Source organism: Pseudopipra pipra, chromosome 2 (assembly GCF_036250125.1).
Source record: "Pseudopipra pipra isolate bDixPip1 chromosome 2, bDixPip1.hap1, whole genome shotgun sequence".
Classification (NCBI taxonomy): Eukaryota; Metazoa; Chordata; class Aves; order Passeriformes; family Pipridae; genus Pseudopipra; species Pseudopipra pipra.
The window spans coordinates 11499636-11518937 of record NC_087550.1 but is presented as its reverse complement, the minus strand read 5'-3'; the positions used below and the strand labels follow the sequence as shown (position 1 = coordinate 11518937).

Below are 19302 nucleotides of genomic sequence, written 5' to 3'. Positions count from 1 at the left end.
TCCTCAAAAAAAGAACTATAAGCAGGAAAGGGTTAATTAGCCTTCTGAAGAGTAAATGTATTTTGGGGTTGGGAGGCCTGGAGGAGAGGAAGGAGATGTGGATTTGTCAAACGGGGTGGATGGGATGCTCACATTTTTAATTGCTGTGATTCAGAAGGGAGGTGATATCACCAAGAGTCTTGCAGCAGAGGAGAGCTGCTGCTAGCCCAAATTCAACACTAACGAAGAGCAGAGGGAAGCACACAAATAACTGTCAGTCTCCTGCAGCATTTTCCTTTTGATCAGGCCGAACCTCATGGGATACAGAGCATTTTGCGATGACGCTTCTGCTCCACATCCTCCACCTGCAAGAAAGCTCAGCAGCGCCCAGAGCCTCCTCACCCCCTCAGCTGATGCACCCGCCGGTCTCCCCGGCTTGCTGAGTCTCACCATCAGAGCCTCCATTCCTCAGGCATCGGCAGGCACGCTTTGCCACCCCGTCAGCATCACTGCAGACATTTCAATAATGCATGAGCAAGGCTTGTGCCCTCATTTCTTACAATTCGTAATCAGATAAAAATTAGATGCTTCTAAGGTACTGCTGTGCACGGGGCTGCCAGGACAGTTTGGTTGGTGGTGAGCCTTGCGCGTAGAAATCTCGCTGTGCATTCAGGAGTAGGTGCCGTGGCTCTGGAGAGCAGCCTCCCAATTAGGCACAACAAAGCACGTCATTTCCATTCTGAGACTACAGGTAAATCCTTTAATTAAAGAAGTCTTACGTACTTCAGTGGTTCCTTCTGGAACCACAGGATCCTCCTGAGGACACAGATGTCCTGCTCCACTTCTCCTACCCAGTCCTATTCCTGGACCTCCTCCTTTTCATTAACGTGAGCATGACAGGGTGGCTCTCGGCTCATTCGCATTCAAGGTCTGACCTGACAATTGGGGGTCACTCAAGGACACAGCTGCAGCAACTTCTCTGTGCTCTCCCTGGTGACTCCGTGGTGGCCAGTATGCAAAAGCTGCACAGACAAAGCAGAGCTCCTGCCCCTCAGGGCTCATCATGCCTGCTGCGATTTGCCTCACAGCAGATAATTTCCATCCGCCTCTCCCCTCTGCTCCCTGTTTTAACTGCACCCAAAAGCAAGAGTAACACAGCAGACATGCCCTGTGGAGCCCACCCTGCATGCACGAGGGATACCCACTTCCACGTGCAGCCAAGCCAAAGGTGCAAGCAAAGAGGGTTTTTAAGGAGATCCTGGACAGAGCTGGTGCAGTGGATGTTTGTAGAGCTGGTGCTTCACGCGTGGTCCTGAGGTGATACTGAAGCCCCTGCTGGCTGCTCTGGGGATGGGATCTGCCCCCACCGTGCTGGGGTCCATCCTGGGCAATAACATCTCACTCAAGCCTCAAAACAGAACTACTCTGGAGATATAAAACTCTCTAGCAATACCTCGAATTTCAAATTCATGAGAAAGGCAGCAAAGTTTGTCTATTTAGAAAGGAGACTGATTTTTCAATTTTTTTTTCTCACAAATTGCATTTCGCACCCTGGTTTTAGAACACCTGCAACCAACATTTATTTTCAAGCAATAGCATAAATGAGGTTCTGAAGTTGTTTTAGCTACTGTTAACATTTTTGTACCACATGAGCTTATACTTGCTTTTATTTTTCATTTTTTCTCTTTAATACAATTTAGCAATTCTGGTACTCTCCAGATGGCTATAAAAATTATTCGGGAAAAAAACATTTGAGGACTTTTTAACCTTCAAAAAACATTCCCAAACATTATTTTGTAAAACTTTTTCACATATTTAAACGTATTGACAGGTCCTGTTAATATTCAAATTCCTACTTAAAACAGTAAAAATATTTTGACATATTTCTGGGAGTAGTCAACCCTGTTAGCTTCCACTTAAAGTGCAATTATTCAGGAATATTATAGATCATTATGTGGCTTTGGGGAAAAATCAGTACGACTCAAGTGCCCATTAGTGAAAGCGAAATGGTAGTAGGACACCTAGGAAAGCACATGTGGTATTCCCATGAATATCAAATTAATTCATTATGATAGCACTGGTAAAGTGTTAAACTATTTCCTATTTCATGACACAAGATTTATTTTCCAAGGCTGGAATATAAACACTGCCTGGCAAAGTCATAAGAAGGGGTTTGTCATGGAGAGGTTTATGTAAGAGGTGACCATGGGTGTCTGTACAGGGGTGCTGGTGGTGGCTCATTTATTCTGTCTGCCTTTCCCAGTTAGAAAAGCTCCCCTGTGGTGTTTGGACAACAACCTGCGAGACAAAGAGCTTTTCCCTTCCCAAATTCTGCCTGGATGCAAGGAATAGCAACTCTCTGTTTGAAGTAAGACGTCCCCTGTTTGGAGGTCAGGGAGAGCACAGCACTGCAATTCCCAAAATAAAGATACATTCCCCAACAGGAGTCAGGGAAGCAGCTCCCAAGATGCAAAGCACGCTCAACAGTCTGCCTCTCCCTTTCCTGGCCAGTTTGGTGCCCTAAGGAGATAAAATGAGGAGCTGTGATCCCCCTTGCCCATTCCAGAGCAGCCACTGCAGCCACCCCAAGCTATCTGCACACCAACCCTCGGAGCAGATGATCTTCTCCCCCGTCCTGGGCTGTAGACAGGACACATACAGCTGCCTCCAGCCTCCTGTGAGCCAGGGGTATTTGATGCATTCCCATGGCACATCACCACAGTACCTTTATTGCTTCAGGTCCTCACGAGCCAGGGGCTGTTCTTCAAATGTTCTGAGTTGCTGACCAGATCTATTCGCATGCCTGACAGTCTGGGAGCGGGTAGAGGTTATGGCACAGTGGAGAGATCACAAAAGTGACATTCTGTGGCATCTCTGCTATATTGTGGTATACTTATCCATTATGGGCAGACAAACAAAATGTTTTCTCATCAGTTTCTCACTCATTACTGTTTTGGTTCAGCATCCAGCATGGCAATAGGAAAAATCTGCATCTCAGGCCAAGGTAGGCTATGTATGCATCCAAAGGCCATAGCATGGGAAAGAAATAAAGAAGTCTGAACCCTGACAGGCTGCTCTGAGGTGTCACAAGTAGGAGAGAACTGGAAAAGAAAGGACAAGGTCCTCCTGCCTTGTCACGGATCTCATGCCTGTTGTTCAGCAATGCCTCCTGCTTCCTGATAGCTGGGAAAATCCAGTGTGCACCTCCTCTCTGCAGAAGGTACCTTTGTAACCTTCTGAAGTTTCCCTTGGAGGCTTCAGGTGTGTGACCATTAAAACATGCTTCCAGTCCCACATCACACAGGCAGGACATGCAGTGATGCCTGTCTCACAGAATGACTGTTTTCTAGCCCTAAGGCAGGCATTTGCACCATGACCATGATCATTACATGAAGGGAAGGGAGTGATTCTGCAAAATACTCTGACCTCAGAGTGTTATTTGCACAACATAGTGTTCAGAGTTGACCCAATTGCTGGTTTTCTATACTGTTCTAATGAATGCTTTTTAACAACAGATCAATATTTTGAATTTCTCCTCAAGTTTCCCAATTCTTGTTACCCAACTTACGGTTCTGTTCAATAAAATAAAAAATAAAAATAATAAAAAAAAAGATAGCCAATCAAACCACAGTCTTTGAATGAACACTAAGATTTGAAGGTACATTTTCAAAAAAGGTTGCAAAGAACAGAATATTTATTATGAAAGACATGGGGGTGGCTTCCTAAAAAATTTTTTTGACAATCATTTGCCAAGAGATCTCCACAGTCTCCAGTTAAAAGCAAGCAAGTTATACAGGAAGTTTATTCAGGAAGTGAGTGTCACTCTTCAAGGCACCTGGGATGTAGTTGTTGTGGTTCATCTCATTCTCAGAAAAAGGTCTGCAGACCATCCCTTGCCCTCTGTTTCCCCTTCAGCCCACCACCCTTCATTCAGTGACCCATTTAGTTCATCTACTCCTTTGGGAATTGTCTCCCAGCTGCCAGGGCATTTCACACCTATTACCTGTTGTCACCCAGAGGGTTCCCTCAAGGCCATTGACACCCAACTGATTCATCTCTACTATGTTGCAATTAGAAGTCTGACAACCTTGCAAGGGATTGGGACTGTTTTTTGTTTATGTGCAGTCTCTCCTGCAGAGACTTTCCTGTGATGGTGGTCTGCAAGCCTAGTGTCCTTATGGGGAAAAGTGTTCCCCAAAATTATGGTTAAACCATGATTTTTTTTCTTCACAAAAGGATAGGAATCAATGTGCAATGGGAATTAAACCTGGAGGATGCTTAAGAAAACTCAATTATAATCACACCAAAGCCACCTTGTCCCAGACCCATAAAACAGAAGAATTAGGAAATGGAGGAGAAAACAGTGACAGCCTAAACCAACAGGGCACACCAACACAAAGCTCTCACAGGGATCTTTTGGCCAGAACAGCTCTGCAGAGACTGAGTCTTTACCTTAAAAACACATATAGTTTGGAAAAACCCTACACGCTGAAGAAAAATCAAGCATGGGGAGCAACCCACCATTTGAGACTTCTTAAAAACAAATCTAATGAGTTCCTGATGGTATTGAAAAAATAGATGCCTTTATTATTACCTCAATAATCTGTAAGGGTTTTTTTTCAGGTAGTAGATAGGCATAAGTGAAAAAATATACATATATTTACATATATTTAAGGGAGATTATGATAGAATTAATATATCTAGATTTTAACAATGTTTAACATATGTTGCCACAGAAGATGTTAAGTTAAATGAAGCCCATGTTAGTGGCTATATTGTAGATATAGTTAAGGACCTTCCTAAAGGGTGTAAAAATGGAAAGTATGAAGATGCAGGAGAATGGTGCAAGGAAAGGTCTTGAAACCTACCAATCATTCTCTAAGGATCTTGGCACACAGGTAGGAATGCACAAATGAAATTTGCTGATCACAATGTTAATGTTGAGGCACTGTTAATACAGAGGACTATTAGGATATCACATGGAAAGAAATAAATGACAAATGGAGCAATATAAATTGGATTAAATTCAATTATGCCAACTGCAAGGTGACATGCTCAGGGACAAGTAGCAGAAATCTCTTATAAATTGGGAACTTTCAAGTGGAAACCAGCTGAATACCCTGCAGACTTTGATACAGCTATTCTTTCTGCATAAATACAAAGCCCTTATATAACATGATCATGAAAGACAGAAATGCACCCAGTCCTAGATGGGAGTGGGCAGACACACTTGGAATTCTGAGCATCTGAGCATCCATGTTCAGGAAAGATTATTTCAAATGCAACAGATACGGACAATGATTGAGGGAAGAGAACAGTCACAAGTAGATGGGAAATCAAAAGAAAATGTAGAGCAGAGAGTTTCCAGAAAAATTCCAGCAAAAATTGTACCTACTATTAAACTGGTGATCAATCAGCTTATGAAAGGATTGCACGATGCAATTGTGGTGATAAAGGATTTGAGCATTGGATGTTCACAGGAAAATCCCTAAATTTAATCAGCTGAGCAAGAGAAAAAGAGGTCAAAGAGGAGAAAGAACTCACGGAGGTTGCCAAGTAGTTTCTGTGTGGGTCTTCACTCCGAGGAGAAAAGGAAAATACCTATCTTTGGTTTGTGAAGGTGAACTGCTGTCAGAGGAGCGTAAGAAAAAGTGCTGAAACAACTTGACAAATTAAATTGCAATAAATCACTGAGACTGGAGCCTATTCATCTCAAAGTTCTGAAGGAACCAAACAAAATAGCTGAGCTATTAAACATATGTAATTTATCATTAAAAACAGCTACTAGATCAGAGATTTGGAGGGGAGCCAGCAGTATTCTAGATCTATAATTTAAATAGGTACCCTGGGCAAGCCTAAGAAACATTACTGTGGTCCTGGCATGACTGGCTGGGGCGAGGAACCACGTCAGCAGCAACGACAGCTTTTCCAAAGGGCTGCTGCAGGAAGCCCCTTGTGTGAAACCCAGCACCCAGGGAGAATGAAGTATTTATCTAGCTTAGTTTTGGGGCTGCATTGTTTTGAAATACAGTGAACCAGAGCCACACAGGAAGAGATCTCTGTTGCAGAGATGACAAGCTCCTGGACTCAGCCTCTTATAGCTCCACACTGCACAAGGTGGTCTGCAGACACCAACACGTGTATTTCCCTTATATATCAACTTCGACGAGCCTCTCACCATTAAAGGATTGTATTTTTTTTTGGTGGTGGTGTTGTTATTTGCTTTACTGTAGTTCCTTTTATGGATCAGGATCCCATCATGCAAAATGTTGTATACACAGGAAGGACAAGTGAATTCTATCCAATTATCCAGCAGAGACACGAGAAGCCTGGGCAGGTAGAGGGTGACTACAAGAAAACAACAGCACAGATCAGGAGGATGAGCAGACACCTCTGTGTGCACACAACCAGCTTTCCCTGGAGCTGCTAAAGGTGTGTTGGAGGAGAGCACTGCACCTGCACCCTGGGATGTCACATGTGAGGGGCCCCAGGGTGCAAAGCTGTACCACACTTATCTGAAAGTTGAGCATCCTGTAAATGAAGGGTGGTAGGACTGGCCAGAAGACAGTAATAATCTTGCTAAGATCAGTGTCCATCACCTTATTTTTGGTTCAGCAGCAGTACCATTCTGAACTGAAGATTTTCAGTCCTTTCTGTTTCTTGGTTTAAATAGTTCCTGAGAGAGGGGCAAACAACATGTAACATATCTGAGCCTAATGACAATAGGTTTGGTTTTCAAGTTCATTTTCACACACCATTTAAGAGCACCTAATAGAGCACAAGGTAAAAAATACTGTTTTATACACTCCTGCATGCTTAAGAATGGAATACAACACCATGGGAAATAGTGCCATATTCTGATAATTTGTATATTATAAACATTTGAACATATGCATACCTAGTTTCACGGGCAGGTTGTAGCTCTTCTGTTTTTACTGGTGAACTCTTAAAAATAGTCTTATCTTAGTCCAGTTTTTAAACACTTATTCCAGGAAAATACTTTTTTTTGCTATGCAAGACAGGTACAGTTAAGTAATGTCAGAGAGGTATGTTAAGTGGCACATGCTTTACAGCAAACTTTGACCTTTAGAATTTGAATACAGGATTTAAGTAGACTTAGTCTGAAGGTTTACCCTGCATCTCTTCTGCAAGAGTTGTATTTGACTGAATGCAAAGTAAGGACAAAAAGCCTGACTTTATCTTTCAAATGTTGGTAATTCCAGAGCTCTTGCCCAAAAAGAAACACAGAAGAAGAAGAAGTGGAGTTGACAAAAATTTGAACTGATGTAAGTGCACCACACTTGTGCATTCATTATGATACTTAGATGCCTAGAAATCCCAAACAGTGTGTAATATTTTAAATACTCTCATATAATGTCACCCTGGGCTAAAAGTTGGGTAGCTGGGCTGAAAGTCAGAAATAGATCCTTGTAGCTGCCACTGGTGCATTTTCTAAACTCCAGAGCAAATGCAGGCATTGGCTGCAAAACTCTGCCATGGCCCCATCAGCTGAAAGTGACAAGAAACCAGAAATTATTCACCCAGCTTGGGCCACAAACCCCACACCACGGCACAGGCGCGGTGGTGACAACAAAAGGGTGTTTTGGTCCCTGTCAATAATGTCCCTGAGGGAGATGGGTCACTGAGGGAGGTGGTGTGGCTGTACCACCAGGACATCTCCTTTCACCAGCATGGGATGCATCCCCATGGCAGGTGCTGCCAAGGCATCCATCCCAGCAGCACAGAGGAACACTCCTATCTCAGGCAGGTCCTCTGCCATCACACCTCACCACACCACTCTACCCCTCCCACTTCAAGTTGTCCCTTCCCTTCACTCCTGGCTATATGCTGTATTGATAGATACAGTATGTTAATCTCCCAGGTTGAGACACTCCTGTGGATGTTCCTGGTTTCTTTGGGGGCTTCCAGAAGGTGCCTTAGCAGACATAACCTCTAGCGGACCTAAAAGAATGGAGTGAGGGAAAAGCTTTCCATTTGTAATTTGATTAGCTTTGTAATGCAGCATTTCACAGTATTGCCATCACCCAAAAAAGGCACAAGGCAAAAATAAAGACTAAGAATTACAACTGCATTTTAGGAGATGAGAGGTTACATAAGCACCTTTCTAGCTCTAGCAGGATGGTAGAGTTGATTTGAAATATGTTATTTTTCATATTAAGAAAAAAACTAGAAAATAAAGAATCTTTTATTACAGTTTGAAAGACCCCGAATAATCCACGAATGTAAACCATCATTTTCAATGTAAATGTAAATTAAATGTTTGCTGCTCTAGTGCATCAATGAACTTTTGCTTGAAAGAGAATTCCTCCCCTGACTGCAAGGTCTGTGGTGCTGATAATTCCTGATGCACAGACATGTAAGATTCATTGACCTATTTAAATGCATTTCCCTGTTAAGAGGCCTGATTACCAAGGACTGGCCAAACTAGTCCCACTCTGTATCTCAATCCGACATCTTCACTCCAGCGTGATTCATTACTATATGATAAGGATGCCAGGAAGTAGCAAACACACAAAGCGGGGAGGGAATGCAAGCGGGAAATATCTGACATTCAGAGAGGGTGCTTGAAACTGATGGTGAATGCAAATGAACAGCCAGTTTGGACCAATTCCTGCTTATGCTAAAAAAAGGGTTGCTTTATCAGAAATGAACCCAGTTTAAATCCAAGACAAGAGTAGTGCATTAGCATGGTTAAAGAATACACCTAAAATCCCCTTTGGTTTAAAAAATGTAGGACTATTTTGGAAGCAGGTCAGGAGACAAGCCTGTTGTAACTGACTCAGTTATAATTATAGCACAGATCAGGCCCTGACTCCACTGTAATTGTATAGCATGTCAGGCTCATGCATGAACGAGGAGTAGGAGTCTTGGCTAGAGCAACAGAAATACTAATATCATGAACAGAACAGTGAAAATCATAATTACAGATAGGCCACTGTGAACCGGGGATGCAGCAGGCATGGACTGATTCCCGGTGACCTGGGAAAGACTGACTCAGCTCTGTGCTGCTGCACAGGGAAGCAGCCGGGCTATGACCGCTGCGTTTTGCCAAGAGGGAAAATGCTTGGTGGGGTGGGTATTCTCAGTGGGTCATTGCCAGCACATGGTGACGCAGGGGCACATCTCTTACTTTGCCACGATGTAATGACCTCTGAAGGTGTGCAAGTGCCTGTCTTCCAGAGAAAACCCAAGGCACCAGCAACCTTCCTTGCTCCTGCAACATGTGGGAGAGGCAAATAGTTCCAGTGGATCACACCGGGGTTATGTTACACATTGCCATCCTTCGCACGCTCTGGTCCCTTGCTTGTCTCTCTGGCAGCACAAAAAGATGCACCTTTCCCTCAGCTAGCCAGCACACACGTTCATCAGCCACCCCTGCAATGCAAAAGGTGACCTACAGCCAAGGAACAAGATAAACAGCCAGTGGTGTTTTCCCAGCTGGGTTCATAAGCCGCCATCGACAAGAGCACTTTGATGCCTCAGGGTTTGGTTCAAAGCAATGAGGGCACCAAGGAGAGAGGAGATTCAGAGAGACACCCAAAGCAGGTATCTTCGACACCTCACCTCCTGGATGTCCTTGGCACCAAGCACCAGGCTGCAGGAAGGTAGGGAATATCTTCCCCAGTGCACATTCTCCTGTTACACCTTTCGTTTAGGATTTGGTGATGATATCAGTGCCTTTTATAGAACGAGGCAGTAGTTAAGCATTCAGTGGGCTTCAGGGTCCCCCCTTCACAAGTTCAGGGGCCTTCTCAGGTTTATGGATTCATCTCTGACCTTTTCTGCTTCCCAGAACAGCATCCTCTAATCACCAAGCCCTAGGCTGCAGAGAAAAAGTGGGTCCTCCCCACCCTGCCAATGCTGTGTGGAAGACATGGTCTTTATATCCTTCCAAAAATCAGTGAGAAAGAGAGACAGACCTGATTATCCATTTTACATTAAACAGTTACTGGAGTTGACATTTGAGCATACAACAAAAAGCCAACAGATGGATATTGGCAGATGGAGGAGCATGAAGAAACAATGAGACATCTTCAACCACTCTTCTCTGCTTCTGAAACATGTTATTGTTTCCCCTATCATCTCCCTTGACCCCAGCCCCATTTTCAAGTGCCACTTCATATGTTTCCTTTCTTTGCTTCCATATGTCTTAAACATAAAAAAAAAAATAAAATAAAATTAAAGAAAACCACAATCCCACTTCTTCTGGCCCTAATAATTCTCTTTCCCACTGTAAATTCTGCTTTCTGTTCCCTCTTGTCCATAGAAATGGCTTACAGCATTACCAGGAAAGTCACCAGCAAGCTCATCCTCCCTTCCGTTTTAGGGTGACTGCACACCCTCCCTTCCTGAAAGCCACCTGTTCTCCAGCTTTCAGAAATGCCATATGCTTCTTGTTTTCCTCCATTCTCATGTCATGACACACTTCCACATCTTCAACTACTCTTTACAAACTCAGCAATTTAACTTCTTCATTTCCGCCCTGCTTTGCTCACAGCTTGCCTTTCCCTCGCCAGCTGAACTTCCTCAATATCCCTCTGCAGAAGGAAAACCACATGCCAACAAACTGAAACTCAAGCACTTTAATTAAAGTTCCTTCTCCTCCTTGATGCTTGTTAAGCTTGTAAGTGTATCCTCTTTCTTTGACTTACTGTTTCTCATCCAACTTTTCACACTGTCATTCAGTCTTAAAATTTACACAATTATATTTTCTCCACTATCTCCAACAAACAAATAAGCCAGCACTTCTATAGTTATAGATAAGTGATACATTTTCTTTTGGCTCCTGATATTTTACCTAAGCTGATTTCTATCTTACCTTTCACTTGGATCAAATCTCATTCTTCTTCAAGTTCTTTTGCTGACCTTCTTATTAAATTTAAGTTTTTTCCTCTTGCCTTTTTGGACATGCACATCTCAATGTCTTTTTATATCTCCTAGTACACTCCATCTGCAGAATCACTTCATTTGCCACTTTCATTTGCCATTTTCAAGATCCTGTCCTGTCTTTTCTTTCCCTATTCTTGGTACTAATCCACTGGCCCAATCCAACTAATTTTTGTTGGCTCTTCTTTGAAAAGAGCTATAAATTCTACCTTCCTTGCTCTCAGTATTAGAAATTACTAATAAAGATTAATGGAGGCATTAGCCAGATGCAAGCAAACCTTGCTGCCTTTTAACTTATATTTCATTGTTTATTTGAAAATTTCATTTATGATTATAAGCTATGAGAAGACCTTTGCCTCTTCTGATATACCTCTAAGTATCTGGCATGTTTTGAGATGTGTATAAATTACACTCAGAATGTCACAAAATTGAACTGATGTCTAAAGCTTTGCAAAATTCGTCTCCATTGAATTCTGGTGTCTGAATTCAATGCTTCATTTGGAGCCTGGCATGCAATATAATTACAGTGGAAGGTGAAATAAAGAAGAGTAGTATGAACATTTCGCGTACCTGCTATTCGCCATCTGTTCTTCCCTGTGATAGAATGATACAGTTCTCTTTACAGAGGAGTGTTTGACTTGATGGAAAAGGGAGAATTGCACTTTTTATTATACTGCAGAAATATTTTGATTTTATTTTTAAGTACCAAATAAAACAAACTTAATATCTCTCAATGGACTGTGATGATATATTAGATGACTTTTTACTTCAGAAGACATAAATTAGTATGCCATTACCAGGAAATCATAGTACTGCCTAACAGGACCATGAGGCACCAACAATAATTCCCTCCCTCACCTTTTTGGAGACTTTTTATACTTAATCTTGATTATGGGCTCTAAAATGTGAAGACACAAGCACTGGAACTTATCCTAAAAATGTAGTAAGGTTTTCAGATATAATCACAGAATGGTTTTGGGTTGGAAGGGACCTCACAGATCATCTAGTTTCAACCCCCCTGCCATGGACAGGGACACCTTCCACTAGATCAGGTTGCTCAAAGCCCCATCCAGCCTGGCCTTGAATGCCTCCAGGGATGAGACATTCACAACTTTTCTGGGCAACCTGTGCCAGGGCCTCACCACCCTCACAATAAAGAATTTCTTACTAATACTGAATCCAAACCTGCCCTCTTCCAGTTTAAAGCTATTAACCCTTGTCACTACATGCCCTTGTAAGAAGTCCCTCTCCAGCTCTCTTGTAGTCCCCTTTAGGTACTGGAAGGGGCTCTAAGGTCTATCCGATGCCTTTTCTTCTCCAGGATGAAGAAGCCCAGCTGTCTCAGCCTGTATTCATAGGAGAGAAGCTCCAGCTCTCTGTTTGTCTTTTGGCCTCCTTGGGACTTGCTCCCACAGGTTGACATCCTGCTTATGTTGGGAGCCCAGAGCTGGACACAATACTCCTGGTGGGGTCTGAACAGTGAAGGTCTGAGTCATTAAGAAAAAAGTGCCATTATAAGATCTGCAATAATTTCGCGAACCTTTGTAAAACTGAGAGTCAAAGCATGGGCAGGGGCATCTTAACGGAGTGGCACCTGGGTTGGGTCATGGTGAGAAATGTGCTTTACCTCACAATGTGCATCCTGCACACAGAAGTCAGTGAGTAATTGGTGGTGTGAAAACTGGATGCAGATATCATTTCTCCTGCCTTTTTAGAAGTGAATTCTCACCTGAGGCGGATCCCCTTTCTTCCTCTTATCTCCACCACCCCCTTTTTGGGGAGCAAGGCTGCCTCAGCAGCAGTCCCACCCCAGGGCTCCCCACCAGCCTGGGGTTCCTACTCCTTTATTAAGCACTTTTTTATGCCCCCCGTGATATCCCGGGCAGGGGAAGGGTTAACTTTTCCGCCCCAGACAGTCCCCTGCTGATCCGGTAATGAGTAAGCAATGCAGCTGAATGTCAATAGCTCGGTGTGAACTCGGGTAACCCAGCTGAGCCCTGCGCTGGGGAGGGCTGGGGGGACTGGCGGAGGTAATCAGCTTGACCCCCCCGACCTTCCCAGCCCCAGCCCCATCCTCATCCCACTCGGGGTCCGGCGGCCCCGCGCCTGTTGGCGTGTGACTGCTACGTGCTGCTCGCCCGAGTGCGAAAGCCTTTTATAACAACTGGGTCTGAGTCAGCTGTTGGAGGTAATATAATATACCTTAGTCAATAGCTCAGTGTTGCACAACATACGATGTGGCAGTTCCTTTCTAACTTGGGGAGCCACCCAGTCTTTTTAGGATTTCCAGGAAGAGCTGTGGCATCTGACCTTCAACTGTTATTAAAAGAAATCAAAGATTGTATAACAGTCTGTCAGAGCTTTGCATTTCTTAGCGGAGTTATGTTTCGGTGAATGCCTCCACATTTCTGAGCTTCACAGGTTCTTTATTCCTTTACTTGTTTATCCTCTGGTAAGCATTTATTAATAGAGAGACTTATTCCTTTACTGTAGTTGTTTATCTTTCAGGGGGTTTGTTTTGTTTTTCAATTTAGAAGCAGAAGGGTCTCCCACGCATTTCACATTTCTATCTGCGGGTGAAGTCACTGCATGGCTTTGATAGCAATCTTCCAGCTGTCCATTTTCGCCCTGGAATCCCTCTCTTTGGCTGATTTTCTGCATTATCACCACAGTTTTTGACTAAGACTATTAATCCACCTGTCCCTCTGTGAGAGCAGCTAGATTGGTTTGTGTAAAAGGGGAGTAAGATGGTATGAACTGTAAGTCTGCAATTAATCCTGTTAATAAGGGATTAAAGTGAAGCCTTGTGAGTAGGAAAGGCTGATTTGATTGTTTGGGACTATAACTTAGCTCTCCCTCATGAAAGCAGTGTTTGCCGTGCATCACATTTTGTCATTTGCATATTTGGTCTCTAAGGAAATCAAGGTTAAATATAGCAAGGAGATTCTGCTGGCTTAAACTGGTAGCACAACTGTGCTCCTTCAGCCTAACAGTGCCTCAGATAGCAGCAGAAGAAACCCTGCCTGCTCTTGCCTGGCAGTAAGTGCATCCTATAATACGACTTATATTGTCAGCTTATGCTTTGCCTCTGACCTTTACGTGCACTTTGCTTATGTACCAGATAGGCTGCATGCCTTATTTTAGAAGGAAAGAAGCAACAGAGGAACTGGACTAAAATAATATCTTGCCACTACTATTTTCAGTAAAAGGCTTGCAAAAGCAACAGCAGCAGAAAGCTGAACAGCACCATATATTCCCTGGGTGAGGCCATCGTACAGAGCAACATCAATCTCATTAAAAAAAAAAAAAAGTTGATACTGTCTCTGTCTTAGAGCTTAGCATCCTGCTTCCTCCTCAGCCTTAGGAGAAGGCCTATAAATTATTAATATTAACATCAGTGTGAGACAACAGATGGTAAAGATTACTTGGAAAAAGTCTTCACATTAACATATTACGGCCCTAGTTTCACAGCACGTTGGGACTGTTTCCTGCTGCTGCCAGCCAACCTGGCCCTGGGAGAAACCTCCCAGCAGAGGGGAATCCTTGGGCAGCAGCAGAAAGGTCCTGCCCTGGTTCAGCTGCACAGATATGGCCACACAGCTGCCACCACAGAGAGGGGCAGTCGTGTGTCACGGCCCCCCTCTGACACCACACCGCCCCGTGGGGCTCCTGGCATCTGCTACACCAGGGATGAGGCCAAGAAAGGATGAACTCAGGGGTAGGAAAACCTTCAGGTAGCTGAAAAATGTATTCATCACTGAGGTGGTTTCAGGTGGGATCAGTTTGTTGTGTGCTCTGAAAAATAAGAAATGTGCATCTACCAGTTTTGAACTGTTCTTGAGCTCGGGGTGATATGAGATCCAAAGTAATCCCTGATACATACGTGCGTTATCCAAAAATCTCGTAAGCGGTTAAAGTATTTTAATGTTCCCTAGAATGGGTTACTTCAGCTTCTTCAGGTTTGCAAACATTTTAAACAAGGAAGTGAGAAATTTCTTAAAGGAGGCTAAGTGCATTGCATTGTCTTGCTAGCTAGCAGTTGTGACAGCAGATCATGTATTTACTCTTGCTTTGGAGTTACCTCCTCTGACCCTCCACTATGCTCACACCATTTTTGAAGATGACTCAGTATCAGAGTCTCTGACACTGAAGGAATTTATCCAACCTTTTAAGGGACTTATACAGGAGACTTTTACTCATGACCCGTTACTTCTGCAAATTCATATGCCACATGAGTGTTTTACTGTGACTAAATCATGACTTAAAAACATAATTCTCATGTTCCTACATCCTCCAGGTGTCATGGAAGAGTTTCCACAAAGCCTAAATAATGAAAACATAAAAGAGCACTACTGCTTTCTCTTGGAGCAGTATGCCCAAGTGTGGTTCTGTGAAATGAGCAGCTCTTCATTTATCAGCTTGTTGAAATATTCTGCTCTCAAGAGACGGGCAGTGTGTGGGTGAGGGCATGGAGTGTTTGGTAGAAAATGCCTTCAACAGCATTGCTGCTGTGCTATTTTCACAATGAGTACCAAAGCTTTGGCTAAGCAGCCTTTGATTCCTACCTCACCATTTTCATAAACTAGTAAAATCTGTTTTGCTGAAAAAATATGATTATCCCCTTCACGTTTTTGTTGTGTTGCCCTGCAGAATCCCTCGTTGCCTTGGCTCTCACTAGTCTTTACGGGAAAATGTCTGTGTTTGCACAGCTGCCAATCCAAAACCCTGACAGTGAAACTGTTGCTTAGGTCCTAGTGGCATGGTGTCCTTGCATCCAGACTTCCCCTGCAGGGCCTTCTGGCTTCACGTTCAACTTCACATGATGACTTGGAAAGCTGGGTGCTCTGTAGAGATTTGCTCTTGATGTGAGGTTTTCCAATTTATCACAATCCTGAGATGCCACCCTGGAATCATTGAATCATAGAATATCCTAAGTTGGAAGGGACCCACCAGGACTATTGAGTCCAACTGCTGGCCCCGCACAGGACAGCTCCAAGAATCCCACCATGTTCCTGAAGATGCCTGATGTGCCAGGGTCATAAAATGTCAATTTCTGACTTTAACTATTATTTTTAAAAACAATTTAACAATATGGTCAACAAGTTCTTGGAACTAAGGCTAGGTTAATCAGCTCTTCTACTTAATACTATTTTAGAATTAATTTTTCCCTCTAAAATTTCCACTTACAGTGCATGATTTTGGTTTATAAAAGAATTCCCCAAAGATGCAGTCCTAGGGCCATTGAAGGTGCAGACAACATTTAGGTTAAGGTTAGCAGGGAAAGCATTCAGGGAACAGTATTAGTGGCACAGAAAAGGGTCCATATGTTAGCATCTGGTATTTCGTGATCACCTCTACCTAAAAACAGCTACACTGGCACAGATTTGCATTTGCCTGTGGACAACTAACAAGTGTTTACAGGCTCTGGATTACAATGGTGACAATCTGTTATGTCACAAATAATCTTGTTTCCAAGAGCTGAATGTGGGTAATTTGTAATCTGCTTTCTGTGAGCAAATACACCCCTAATAACTTCTTTTTGTTGGCTGATTTTACAGGGGCTTGGGAGTCAAGGTCTCATTTGTCAGCTGCAGTGTGGGACAACTGGGCACGACCCAGGGGGAGGGCACAGAGCTGTTCCACAGCCACCTCTCCAGCCCAACTCAGTGGCCATTTGGGGCTCTGAGGGAGAGCTGTTGTTAAGATTTCAAGCAGAAGGTGAAGAGGGATTTCAGGCTAATATTTGTCTCCTGGATAAATTTTCAGACTCTTCACCCCAATTGCTGGTATCAGAGGGGGTGATATCACAGGGCCCTGGAGGCAGAGGTGGCAGCTCTCTGCTTTCATCAGAGCCAGTCCCTGGGGAGGGTTGATGAGGTTCCTGGAGGTCAAAGCAGAAAAAAAAAAAAAAAAAAAGAGTGATAAGATACGTGTAAAAGCAAGTTTACATGCAGGAGTACAGGGTGTCCTGCACTTGTTCTGCCTGTTTGCTGCTGAGCAGGCAAGCTCAGATCCAGAGCCATGGAACATGTTTAACCCATGTACATCCATCCACCCTCCTTCAGGTCCTATCTGGACCTCAAACAGCAAGAGGTCCTCACATCTTTACATTATGAGATGCAGTCCTAGTGAAGTGATCTTTTGGACTGATGTGGATCAATTGGCTTGAAGGAAATCAAACGATGATGAAGAATCACGGAAGCCTTTCTGGCCCAGATGGCGAAGTATTAGGGCTGGAAAGACGATAGGAAGATTTGGCACCATGCGAATACATACAGAGGAATGAAAGTCGTTGCCAGATTATTGTAAGTATGGAATCAACATAGTTCAAAAGTGCCAGTGCCATCTCTGTCCAAAATAGCAGTACAGGTGTAGCTCTGCACATTACGCTGCGCAGACTCTACGAACACTCAAATTCTGGTATGTGCTCTGTTTGGTAGGAAGGTCAGCTTGTGACCTGTGCAAAATAAAAATGCAATTAAATATAACTTTGAAAGGATGGAAACAAACCTAAGTGAAGGTGTTGGTATGTCTGAAGGAGTGTGTGGGGGGAAACAAGCACACAGAAAAAAAGTTAATTAAGATTCCTGGGAAGGGAGGGAAAGGGCTTGTTGCTCTGCAGAGGGACGAAATGCTGAAGGGAGGAGCAGACCTTACGAGGTAATGAGGGTGCTAAATGGCAAAGTCTGGGCTGGGAGAGGGGTAGATCTTCAAAGGAGGAATGTGCACAACTAGGATTGTAAGCTGCCTTTATATCTGTCCTTAGCAAACTCCAAGATGAAAGGATCTGCAGTCAAAGGACCTGCTCTTCTGTTGCCTTTCACCTTCTGAGCTTATTTGTATCTATGCAAAGGGTATGTAAATTGCCAGGGCTGCAGTTCAGTGCCTTGTTGTCTGGCTGAGTAGGATGAACCAGCCTATATGCTGGGCTCTGAATACATGGGGACTCTCGTGTCCTGCCATGTGCTGCTGATGGTGCCCTGTGTGTGCTGTTCTTTAGCATTTTGGATGGACTATCCGTAACAGTGCACCTACAAAACGTAACTGAGACGAGAGACTGGAACATTGACACATTTTTGGTTTGGTTTGTTGATTCCTCTACCAAGGTCTGTGGTGTGGTGAAGTGGCTCTGTCCTCTTGCCTGCCACCCTGCTCCCCATCATGCTGCAGCAGCAGGAGTGATGTCCATGGGGAGGGCAGCTCCCCACCCTGGGTGGGCAGCCAAGCAGGAGAGCTGCTGTGCTTGTGGTCTCCATCATTATCCATAGCAGCAGCCTTCCTGCCAGTGGAGGAGGCTGGGAGTGTGTGGGAACTGGGAAGGGGTGGGAAAGAGGAAGGGTGTGTTGTGGGGTCCCAGACCTGAGGGCAGGGAGGGAGAGGAAAAAGGTCTCTCCACACCAAGGATAGTGCCATCAATATAGTTACCAGGAGAGCATGGAAACTGTGTAGGGAAAACACTGAAGGATCAGGAACTGACAGAGGGCTCTGTGGCAGAATGCATATTGAACATTTTTTGTGTCATTTTGCTTGTGGGAGTGTTAATTATGAGGCTGTAGAAATGCTTGGGAATGCCTTTATTTAGATAGTGTGCTTCAGGATTCACTGCAGTTAAGCCCCAATTACTCCAATAGTATTAAGGGGTCCTGTGTGGGTTTTGCAAAATTCATTTACATCTACTTTAAGGCCCCTTTGCACAGGCTGAGCAAATGATAACAGAAACTAAGTGGGAAAAAAAATGGAAAGGAGGAAAGATTGATCTCAAAAAGAAATGAGCTTCACATTTGTGGTCCATTATAGCCAAAGGCACAATCACCTAATCTGCCTCCTAAGGTTAGCCCTAAATATCAGTGTAGGCAAGTCCCTGGACAGTTGCCAGTGTCTCAGGGCAGATAACATCAGCACAAGTTGAGAAGAGGTCTCCTGTCTAGCCTGCGTTTTAATATACTATTAAAATAAAATGAGACAGCAATTAGTTTCTCTTCAGCTATTCCACAGCATAACTTCATCGGTCAATTAGTATGAATAAATAAATATAGGTCTTGAATTATTAAACTGCAAATAGAAGAAGCAACTGCATTTAATATTTCACTGTTCCTTCTCCTTGCTCTTTTGCTTCGCTTGGAGTTTTGACTCAGTTGATAATACAGGAATGCTATTGTCTGTTCTTAACTCTTTCCAAACTTTTAATTCTTGCTTAGGATAATTTTCTTACTCCAATAACACTTTTAATCTTGGCTCAAGACATAAAGGTTGGATTATCAGAGGATATGCATTCACAGAGCAACGGTCAAGCCTCTGGGAGCAACTGGGAGGTCAGTGGTTTAAAAAAAGAAAAAAGAAATCAGGACATTTAAGTGCTTCAGTATAGGCTTACTAACTTTAGGTTCTCACTTACTAAAGCCCTAACAGAATCAT

General features: G+C 43.5%; 1 long non-coding RNA gene across 1 annotated transcript in view; it reads left to right on the top strand.

Moving 5' to 3' along the window:
• Positions 1-13254: 13254 nt before the first annotated feature.
• The window catches only part of LOC135409014 (uncharacterized), a 53142-nt gene continuing 47094 nt past the window's right edge, over positions 13255-19302 (top strand). Inside the window, exon 1 of the long non-coding RNA XR_010427979.1 lies at positions 13255-13339. This is a non-coding gene — a long non-coding RNA (uncharacterized LOC135409014). The remainder of the gene's footprint in view (positions 13340-19302) is intronic.